Genomic DNA, 12,537 nt, shown 5'->3' with positions numbered 1-12,537 from the left:
GGCCACGTGAAAAAGTTCTACTATCCCAGTGATCCTTTGCGGTACATAGCAACGTGGTCGAACAGGAAGCTTTTCTAAGGAAAATTCTTACCTCTAAATCGCATACATCATATTCATTTAAAAATAAAAAATCCTTTTAAAAACATTAAAGTAAACAACACATATGCTTACGTAAAAAAACCTGTACCTATCGACATATGACGTCATTTCCTTTCCCGAATTTGTCCGACAATTTACGAAAACTGTCGAGCTCAAAAGAAAGTTAAATATGACGTCACAGTGATCTCGCGCTTTAATTTCCCGCAATACATTTAGAGGTGGATCAAGCATCTGTAACGTGTAGGAAGTACTCAGTATCAGTGTTAACGGTGACTCTTTGGCTGATTAGTTTTGTTATGATAATTTGTTTTGCTTAGTAAATACACATGCAAGTTCCATGCTACATTTACTGTCATATTGATCCAATCATATATGCATACGTTAGGTAGGTGACAAAAATCATTAAAAAAGAAAAGTCCAATCATTATTACATGTAGATCTACGTGCAGCCACGTCATTTTGTAATGAATAAATAAAAGGAAAACAGTCGAACTGTTAAAATATCTACGTGTATTTGTTATAGTTGCATATGTGGTCAAACCTTTCAAAAATATTGGATATCATACACTATAGTGAGTGAGGGCACATGTCTACAACACTTATAGAGCATACAAAAAAAATTGATGTCACAGAGGAAAATAATTAGCACAGGTAACAGTAAGGAATAATAATAACAATAGAATGAGAAATAACACAGACACACAATTTATTGTTTACTGATTTTAATGATCATTATTTAAAGGTAAAGTAATGATAAAAAAATAATTGTATTTACATAAAAAGAAACAAACGGCTTTGTGTTTATGAAAATATTTTAATTAGTCTGTTTAACATTTTATTAATGCTCAGTGGCAGTTTGTTAGGAATGGACCATTGGAATTAGAGTTTTGTAACTTCGGTTTCCTTGCAGTGGTAAAAGTTTTCAAGACAAAGCCAAAGTTTTTTGGTTAGGGCAAGTCCACGGGTTGCATTTAACAATAATGACAGATGTGTGGTTTCTTCTGCGCTCGTCCCAACGGTTACACCGTAAAACATATTAAACTAGAGCAGAGCTCGTGGCAAAGCCACGAGTAGGTCTTCCGTTGTTGCTGCGAGTTGAAAATGTATGTGATATGGTGTCAATAATTTATAATGACTAAACTTTCAGTTCTGCTTTTGTTATAAAATGTGTTGTGATTGAAAGCCTGTATATAAAACGTGTTTTGAAAAAGAAAGAAAGAAAATGTTTTAGGAAAACTATCTGTCGAACACAGTTTATGTAATCGTTTCAAACATTCTTTAAAAAATGAGATGTGTAATGGCGAGTTAAATTTTCAGAGGGTAGCAAGCATTGTTACATGTACTCATGATTCATGTGAGGAATTGTGTTTTTTGGGAGTTGATTTTAATCAACTCTCCTATGCAGTTACTCTAGCATACCAAAACTGAAACTGTGCTTGCACCTAAGCACAAATCATCGCCGCTGACAAGACAAGTTCTTGAAAATAATGAAGCATTTTATTAAAGGAAACTTTTTTATAAATACCTTGGAAATAGTCAGATTTTAAATGGTACGAACAATTTGAAGTTTTTTTTAGTCGTGTGTATTCCTACGCCAGAGTTCAATATATAGTCTCGTTCAACCATCGGCTGTCTCCTTACATCTCCGGCAAGTAGAGAGTCAGTCTTTATTTAGAGGTCGCATCATCAAGCTATCACGTGAACTGGTATCTCTTACTTGTCGGAGATTAACGGAGACAGCCGAGCATCTGGTTGAACGAGACTAGAGTTCATTAATTATTGGTTGGATCCATACAATTTTTGAAATATTTGGAATACCAAAACATAGTTTGATGAAATCAATTCTATTTTAAAATATTACACAACATGATTCATTAGAGGTTTTCTCGAAATTCTAGTCGGAAAAGTCAGAGAATTCACATTATAAAAATGTGCATAATTCAAATGCAGATTATAAACTACTTGCCAAGCAAACTAGCATATCGTTGATTTTAAAATAAATAATATTCGATAAAATCAACTCTCGTCAGGACATCAGTACTTTGATTTAAAAACCGAACCCGCCTACAAAACACGTAACCTTTTCTCTAAGATAACTTCTTTATTTGAAAATATTTCTAAATTTTTGAAAACTATGTGCAAGTTTAGAATTGTTGCGTGATGACAAAATTTACAGACCCTGCAACGTACTACTACACCAAAAAACGTGCGACTTACGTGCGAGAAACGTTTCGTGTAAACCGTTTAGCGTTTCGTGTGATTGTGAAGCGTTTCGTGTAAACCGTTTAGCGTTTCGGGCAAAGCGTGTAAATCGTTTCGGGCAAAGGGTGCGAGAACCGCGTGAAACATTCATCAGACTTCATTCGGAACTCACTGACACTTCAATTCACTTTCAATTGATGAAAGGGAATATATCCAAGATATCTTTATTGAACAATTTTCACTCATAAAATTTGACAGGAACGAAAACAATTTTCTTACGGAGATTTATAATGGGAAATGTTTACATCTTTTCTCCATTCGGAAGTACTCGGGATACCTCGCGCAATTTTTAAATGTTATCATCCGGGCTTATTAATGGCTTATGCAATGCAAAATCCCCGTAGACTTTCAATATTGGGAGTGTATTGAAACCTGAAGCGGTAGAGGGGGCGTTTCAACACATATAATCTTGACATTTTTCATATAAGTGAATGAACGTAGTTTGAGCACAAAGGTATTTACTATTATTGAAATATCAAGCAAAAAGTGGTGGAAGAAAAAACTCGGGACATAGTATATCTTATAAATTTATGAAACTTTGAAGTGTTTTGAAATTCTTTCACCAGGGAACAACGATGTCTATATATAGATCAGTAATAGGATAAGGTAATGTCAAACATCGAAGACTGTACGAATATTTAAGAAACTGTTTTTATTACAAGTGTTACCGTTAATAATTAAATCAAAGTTTGCCGAATCTTCCTGGAATTAAACATAGGTTGTAAATTTACTTTGTATAAAAACTTTCTTCATGGTTACTCAGTGTGAAACATTCTTTTCCTTAGACGTTTTACTTTTCCACTAAGCATCCGCCTTCGTTGCCTTTCCTTTACACTACATCTAAATTCATCATGTTCATAAGTGATTATTCGTTCGCATTTTAAAATATTTAATGTCCGTATTCTCGGACTCCATGCTAGGAAAGAACTATATATGATAAGTGTTAAATTTGGCCCCCATAATTCGCCATTTTTTAAGTGTTTCGGGTACAATAAAATGTTAACTAATTTTTTAGAAGAGTTGATATAAAATATATTTTTCATCTATTTATTTGATTCATTTGCACTCACTGGCAGTATATGACGTCAGAAGTGACGCCATTTCTATAATTCAATCAAAATCAGCCAAAAATTGACATTTTTCTTATCTATTTACGAATGGAAAATATAGAGCGCATGCTTGAACAAGGAAAAATTTTTTGTCACTTATCAGTCTTGGCTAGATACATCTCTTATTAAAATATTTTATTTGTTCAAGAATGCGCTCTATGTTTTCGGAAGGAAAAACTGCTTGAAAACAAGCTGTTTTACGCTAAAAATGCAAAAATGGCGGGAAAAGGTTTTCTTTAGAATGTCATATTTCTAAATTGCAGGCACTTGAACCAAAATGAATATTATGTAAACACATCACATACATATCTGTACTACGAAAACAAAGAATGATAGTAAAATGATGATGTTCATTTTAGGGGGCCATTTTACGCCCTTATCATATATAGTCCTTTAGTTGAATATAAGCTACGTCATTCTTATCCATGTGCATGTTGTCGACGGCGCGCGGCCAAAGAAATTTTCACAATCGTTCTTTAAAAAGCTTTAAAGTTATACAATATAGGATATACATGTAATTTTTATATACAGAACTTAATTAATTTGTTTGCAAGTTTATAACTATTGATTATTCCTTTATCGGCACCACTTATAATTTACTCAACTCTCTCTCTCTCTCTCTCTCTCTCTCTCTCTCTCTCTCTCTCTCTCTCTCTCTCTCTTTTCCTTCTCTCATTCAAGTCCCGAGCGGCAATGCCTTAACTCCGCCCAGCTACGATCTGATTGGACAAAGGTCAGTGAAAACATTAGGTAGAAACTTTTCTGGAGTAAACCCCTATTAAACGCTTCAATGTACTTCGCTGTAACTTAAACGATCATGTTTTGATAAGCATATATTTTTTTTTATTTATTTACATCGATAACTCTTACTGAGACCATTCGACTTTGTACAAGCAGCACACATAACTTCGGACATCGGGTGTCTCCTGCACCTGGCTGAACCTGTCAATCAACCTCTGTGTATTTGTTTTCATTGGATGGTCAAGCGTCTCTTTTTTTGTCAATAGCCAGTGGAAAATTAATGACTTCAAGGTAATCGGAATCAGTATTTGATGAAGCATACAATTCAAATGACAAAATTTTTATTAATTATCTTAAATTTTTTTAAACCACTGTTAATGGAAAACAAAGAGTCTTAGAAGTAATTAACACACAGGGATTTGCCTACAATGTACACAGTCATGCAATTACTAGTAATTATTATGGGAATCTTTACGCATGGTACTTAATTCGAACAGATTATAATAATCTATATACACTGTACGCCATTACACATATACGAAGCGCCGGTAATATATACGAATATTGAGTCAAAAATTTAAATCATTTTTATTTCTTGTTCTTTTCAATACAATGTGAAATTACTTTCAGAAAAAAATTCCGAAATACTAATTACAACTTTCTTTTTTGTATAATCATTTGAATTTTTTCTGGGTTCATGTATATATATGTACAGAACATACTTATTTACGCGCGAATGATACGACATAGGAAAAAAATAATCGGTTGTTCGTAGAACATTTTTATCTTACGAATGTGACTAATTTAATTTTAAATATTTTTCAACATTATCAATGTAAATAATATCAGGTGTATTTACTGTTTGTGTTTTTACATCGTAATCTCTGAAACCATGCAATAAAAATACTAATGTTAGCAGAAAAATCAAATCCCGCCGAATACTGAAAAACCGATTTCAGTTAGCAATCATACGGATTTTATTTTTGGTATTGACTATTGAGTTACGGTAACTTTTTTTCTGGATGATTTTATTATTTATTATTTTATGTAAAAGCACCATTCCAACAGTTACTCAATTATATAACAATTGATGACCAGGGGCTATATATGTTCCGAGCTGTGTGCGCTGAAGCGACACAAGATTCTCGGTCGCATGTGGCGATTGAATTTACACAGACTGACCGAATAAACAAACGGGTGGGAAAGTGAAACAAAATGTTACACATGAGAAGAAGCCACCAAAAATGAATTTTCGATAGATCTTGATATCGTTTTGACAATTAAAAAAGTCCAGCGCGAGCTCCTGTCAGCGGGGCGGGAGGGGGCAGCAATGAGTTCGCTTCTACAAAGAAATGAACGACCATGTAGAAAAACTACAGAAGTGATTAATATGTGACCGATAGAATCTAATCTAAAGTTGTTTAAAATTCATGTGAATTTTTTTTTAAAAAATCATCGAATGCCTCAATTCAGGACATTTTTTATCGTGCTAGCACCTACTGCAAACATGTTACATGGAACTTTGATCTGTTGATTATAATTTGATTTTTAAACTACCTTGTGTGCTATCTATAAATCAATGCTTAATCAACTGTACAAGTTTAATGAATTTATCTTTTCATCTTAAACGAATATAATAGTTGAAAACATAATAAAATATAGTTGTGTCCGTGCAAAATATGAAACATGAACGCGCGATAAGGTACATGTAGAAGAACACGAACCGACCCCGGATTACTTGTCCACTCGCGCCGGTTCTCCTCAGCCATGTGCGAGGGATGATGATCATTTAACTGTTTAAAGGTTTACTATTTGTGTGTGTGTGTGTGTGGGGGGGGGGGGTTGATTTAAAACATTATTTGTGCAGTTTCTAAAATATTTTACATAAACAAACTAACCATTAATGTATGTCTTACATGTACGATGTTTACGATTTGGAGTAATATCGCTTATTAATATTAATTTACACTCAATTGTTCAATTGAATAAATACAAGATGGACAAACTTTTATAGGATTAAATTAAAACAGTTCCTGTTTTAACGGCTATATTAACTCAAACACGTTCATATGCATGTAAGTGTGCGTCGCGGTGTGAGAATCTTGTGTATTAAATACCCGCTTAATTACCGCTAGGTAGTGCAGCCGTGGCTGATCTCATCGGCCGTTGGCGAAGAATATATTACGTAATGGTACATGTACAACGCACAGACAGGCACAGTTCAGAACCCAGGAAGATTTGAAAAGTTTGCAGTATAATGACCATACTCTATCAAATAGAAGTTATTTATTTTAAACTTAAAACCCACAATTGATCTGTGTCTATTATTGCTTTAGATTGAGAATGACATTGCTTTTATTAATTAATTGAACAATTTCTTAATTGACACCCAATCGTTTAATCCATAAAAAAATTATGTGTAATCAAAACGAAACCAATTATCGAGTTCGCGGCTAAATACACTCAAACATGTATATGAGAGACACATCTCTCGTGTATTAGATAACAGCTGACCGCTACAGCCGCGAGCATGGTGACCGATTTTCTCGGCCGCGGGCGAGGGAGAGCTTACGTAATGGTACACACACACACACACAGCTCTGATTCAAGGTAGATTTTAAATGCATGGAGTTAATAAATAAAATGTAATGCATAGAGTTTTTTAATTCCATATTTTGTGGTTAAATAGAAAAGAAAAAGAATGTTTTGTTTTCCAATTGCCGTTTTTAATGATTGTGCACTATAAGAACTTAACAACAATGACTTAAACTCCTAAAAAAAAGCATGTACTTCAACAACAAAAAATTCTTATAAATTAATGCCTCCTGTATAAACCAGCATACTTTCTACGGCAACTTTATGCCAGTTGTACGCACAAAGACTTTCGTTAACTTGTCAAATGAAAACAGGTTCATGTCAACATGTAAAGCTTTTTACACTCATACTACACAAATCACTTACAAAATAATATTGTTACGACCTTTATGAGATCCCAACAAACAACTTTTCCAGCGACATCTATATCAAAATCCTAACCGTTTTTGAGTTATTAAGCAAAAACTTTTAGGGGCTATTGGCCCTTAATTTAAGGGGCCAGCCCTTTTTTATTGGTGTCAAATGAAAGTCCTTGATATTCTGCACACCTTTTATTCTACATGTCTTAACAAAATATTTTTCGTTAAAAAGATATAAAGGAAAATATGTCTAAATTTTTGCACTTTTTGGAATCCTGTTTTTTGACCCCCTACCTTTTCCTAAATAAGGAACGTAATCCAAAAACAAAAACCGATGTATACAACTTCAATGTCTTTGTTATTCAAATTCGTTGGATTCCCATTCCCTGCTATCATAGTCTCGGAGCCTTTGTCTGGAAACCAAAGGCCCTAAAAAAATTTAAAAGGGGAATAACTCGTTAACGGAAAGGGAATTCTAACTTTTATGAATTGATGAAGATAGTGTTTTGTAAAGTCCATTAGCCCTGAAAATTTGAGCAAAAACCGTTCAGAAATGAGCACGATATGAAGCCTCAAACTTCGCGTCTAGGAAGAAGAAAAAAAAAAAAAGAAAAATAAGAACTAGAGCAAAGCTCGTTGCAAAGCAACGAGTGGGTCTTCCGTTAATGTCGAAAGTAAAGCTGGAAGTACCTGTAAGAAGCAGAGCTCTTAAACCAATAACAAGAGTAACTAAAAAAAGATGAAAACAATCGAATATTCCTGGTACGACTTAACAAAATACAAATGATTTTAGGTACGACTTAACAAAAACCTTTCCGATTTTAAGAACGACTGAACAAAAAAAATCCGAATGTGTTCAAGTACGACTTAGCAATTATTTTTGGTACGAGTTAATTTTACTTTGAACATTACGCTATTTTTGAAACCAAGGACGCGGAATCAAAATTTCCGGAAAAATCAATTTTTATACCCCGATACCTCTGTAATGCATCGTCCGATTTTCAAACGGATTTCAGTTTCGTATTCAGCATGACCAACTCTTCAAATCTCATTTGAAATTAAAACGAAAAATTCGAAAATTCGAAATTTTTAATAAACTTCCGGTTTGGACCGGAAGTGACGGAAACTGAAATCCAGTCTTATGTCCAAATAAAAACGATCAATGCTTCAACACAGAAAATTCCAAGTCTCTATCTTGAAGCGTTTTTGAAAAACGCCCTGGACAAAATCACTTATTTAAAATTTAAAAATTGACGTAACGTAAAAACAGAAGTGACCTTGTACTTAAAAATTTAACATCTTTTAGGGACGATAATGCTTCATAATCCCTGAAAGTTTCATGTAAATCCGTTAAAAACTTTTTGAGATATTAAGCTTTAAAAAAGTCAGAAAAATAAAGAAAAAGAATAATAATAATAACTAGACACGATCTCGTTGCGAGCAACGAGGAGGTCTTCCGTCCGATTTTTAGAAGATGAAATGACGTTATCGACTTTAATTATCGACAACAAAACATGATATGGAAATAGGGGCGAAGAACTAATGCTTTCCTGTAATGCTTTTTATAAGTTCTTTTACGTTGCTTTTTCAAATAGAAAAAATGTTTCCAATTGAAATAGAAAAAAATAAACTATTTTACCTCTGGCCCCTAATATCCCTAGTTAGGTAACGCATGAGAAAATCATTATAATGTTGGGATATATAAACGTATTATACATAAAGTCTGTCCCAAGATATTTTTGCCACACATTTTCTCAAATTATTTGATATTTGTAAATATCTCTTGATTCAGACGAGGTTCATTCGATAGTATGAAAAAATCCCAAGATTTCCCTTTTGTAACGTCCCCACTAGCTTGTCAGGTTTCAATACACGGCTAAAAAAAGAATGTCTACGGGGATTTTGCATTGCATCGGCCATTATAAAGCCCGGATGAAAACGTTGAAAAATTGTGCTAGATATTCCGTGAGACTTCCGAATTGAGAAAAGATGTAAACATTCCCCATTATAAATCTCCGTAGGAAATCTGTTTTTGATCCTGTGAATGTTTACGAAGGAAAAATAGTAATTTCTGAATGAAGTTTGACCCCCTAAAAAACGTTAATACCTAATTACGTAACACATGATAAAATCAATAGATTTCTTGGATACATAACAGTTGAGATCGACACAAAATTTAAAATTTTGATTAATTCATGTGATTTTGAATGACCATAGTTGTGAATGGAATTGTAGATCATTTTGGAGAATAAGCGGGTATTGAACATAATTAATGCACATGATCATGCACATGACAAATAAAGTGTCTTACACATGTAAATCTTAATGTAAAAGCTGCTTGGTCCAATTTTCAATAAAATAATTGTATGCTTTTAAACGATGGTTATGCTAAGTATGTGTGCAATAATATACGTTGCAGTAGTTTTCCCGGTCAATTAAGCCATATTTAAATAAAAAAAAAATTATGTACATGTTGAAACTCGTTGAATCCGGATGTTGTGTATTACGGCATGCTGCCCAATCCGGCGACATTATTCAACCCCTTGACATTTTCCCATCATTTTTGTTTTAAAAAAATTGTGCAATCCCGATCCTGTCTATTCTGTAAACCGGCGAAATGAAAAAACATACTGCTTATAATTAGTGAGAGTTATCTCCCGTAGTCCGTCTACTTATCGATCGGTCGGCCTTCTGCGAGATATTTTAAATGCTCAATTATCGACCAATTTTACTGTCGTTGCTATTGATTTAAATAACTGTAAATATAGATCCAAACTAGCAACTCATTTCAGTTAATACCGTAAAGTCTTGTTATGAATTGCAAAAATTAGATAATTAGATTATAATTCACCCCATTTTTTCAGGCCGTGATTCAGGATACTGTGAGAGTAAGACTGCCGATATTGTCTGTTATCCCCGTTGTATGGCTACACGTACAGAGTTGCATATTATTCTAGATCTGTCAAAATGCTATTTTTTAAAAATAAAATTCTCATTATATTAATATTCATCCATTGTTTCCCTGTATCATAACAGTTCTCGCCATCAGGTGTTTCAGCCACCTGTTGACTTGTTAATGTTTTGTTTAACAATTTACGGTTAAGCATGCACTTTACAGGTAGATCGGATGTTTGAAAAATTATCAATAACGATGATTTGATTCAAAAAGTATTTCCATCGTATGTATTCCGTTATGGATTTAATGTTTCAAAAAAATAATTTAAAATGAAAATTGGTACCGTATAGATAAGATCGATGAAATCTAATATATTTCAGAACAATTGAAAATTTTACAAGAATACACGATCAGGAGCTACTGCATTAAATACTAAAATTAATTTCAAACAATGTCCTCTAAACCGGATGTTGCCTAATCCGGCCATTTTTTTTTCAGAACCACCCTCCGCCGGATTAGACAATTTTTGGTTTGCAAGGAAAATTATTTGATACTGTAATGGCCGACAAATCGGAACATGCAGCTTAAAGAAATTTCTCAACATTTTATACCTCGAAACGTTATTTCAAATCAGGCACCAAACAATAAAGGGAAATGGAAATATTCGGCGGATATAAACGTTAAAGTATTCTTATGATAAAAAATTGTATTTTTGGCAAACATAGATTAATCATTTTTTATCTCCTACAAGATATAATCGCACCTGTGTTTTGTATCCATCTCTTTTAAACTCTTTTTAGCCAAACCTGTAAAAATTCGTGGTCGTTTCACCGTCTTGTTGTAAACCCCGCTGAAATGATTACGATCGATTCGCTGTTGAACGAAAGACTCGACTAGAAAAACTTGCTGCATGGGCCGTCTAACATTATTAATTTTAATGATGAATTCAGAAACTTATAGATTTCAAAAAGTGTCATTTTTTGTTAAGTTACAGGAACATTGTCATTCATGCACATAAATTTGTACAAAATAAGTTATATGTTATTCAACCAGTGTTTGAAATTTAAGACCGTTCTTGAAATATTTGGGAAAGAAATTTTAGGGGTCATCCTTTCATCTTTTTATCGGGCTCGTGTAACAAAATTTGAGCCATTTCCGAATAACTGTGTGCACAAAAATCGTATATTAAAAGAATGCAGGTAACGGGAGCTTTTAACAGGGGAGCAGGGAGTGCTTTAAAATTCAAATTGACATGTATTAATTTACCGTGTAAAATTATCAATCATAGGCATTAGATAACTGCTATTGCCTGGTTGGCGAATTTGATTTGCCTATTGACTCCATGACATCTACAATTTCGCTTAGTTAAACGATAACATTTTTAAAAAAAACATATATAAGCATGTACTCCAATCAGGTGTTGTACTTTACAGAACGTTTAAAAAATTACGCGATTGCCGAGCGCTTCTTTTTTGGGAAAAATAGTCCTAATCAGACAGCAAATACATAATACAGCATACAGACGGTTTTATTAATATATATATATAATTTATGTATTAACTATTTAAGTGTGCTTGAATATGCAAATTTTAAAGCCAATTCGATTTGTATTAGATAATTAATCTATTAAGTAGTATTTTTAACCATGTGTTCTCTACTCGATTTTTAACTATCCGAATACAATCAAAATATTTAATGAATGCACATGTACATAAACTTTTTATAACTCACATATTCTTTCAGAATCAAAAAAAAAATAAAATTTGATTAATAATAAATTAATAAAATCAGCAATGAGTATGCTTTTTAATGAATCTGACCACCATTGAGAAGAGGTTATTATACCAATATTGTGACCCTTATTATTTTACGGCCTGAATGTAAATAATTTTTCAACTTCTATAAAATGGTTAGTTTTATCGTGCCCGCACCTACCGCAAGCATGTAAAATTGTACTTCTTAAGCTGCCTTATCTCAAACGCTTTTTAAATATATTTTAACTTTTACTTACTACATCCTGCTTAACTCTCTCTCTCTCTCTCTCTCTCTCTCTCTCTCTCTCTCTCAACTCATAAAAAATTCTAATACTTTGTTAGACAAATGAAGAATCACATTATCATAGATTACAGATACTTATGTGAATATCGCCAATATTTTGTTGAAATTGGTAGTGTAATGCATTGAATTCTCAGCAGCAAAATGTCACAAATAGAAATAGGTGAATTCATTTACATTTCAAATCGTACGACTGTAAAACGTATTATATTAATTGATGGCAGATTTTTTCCTTTATTTTACGAACTATGATTTAAATCAATGGTTTGATGCATCGTTAACCGATATCATTGGAAATGAAAATAACAACGAATCAAAGAGCATTGAAATGTGTGATAACGTATAAACACGAGAAGCATGTGTCCTACAGCGAATCGGTTGTCCACTAGCGCGGCTTCTCCTTGGCCCGTGTGATGAAAAT

The sequence above is a fragment of the Crassostrea angulata genome, chromosome 10, assembly GCF_025612915.1.
Source record: "Crassostrea angulata isolate pt1a10 chromosome 10, ASM2561291v2, whole genome shotgun sequence".
Taxonomy (NCBI): Eukaryota; Metazoa; Mollusca; class Bivalvia; order Ostreida; family Ostreidae; genus Magallana; species Magallana angulata.
The sequence above is the reverse complement of the archived record's forward strand: the minus strand, read 5'-3'. Positions refer to the sequence as shown.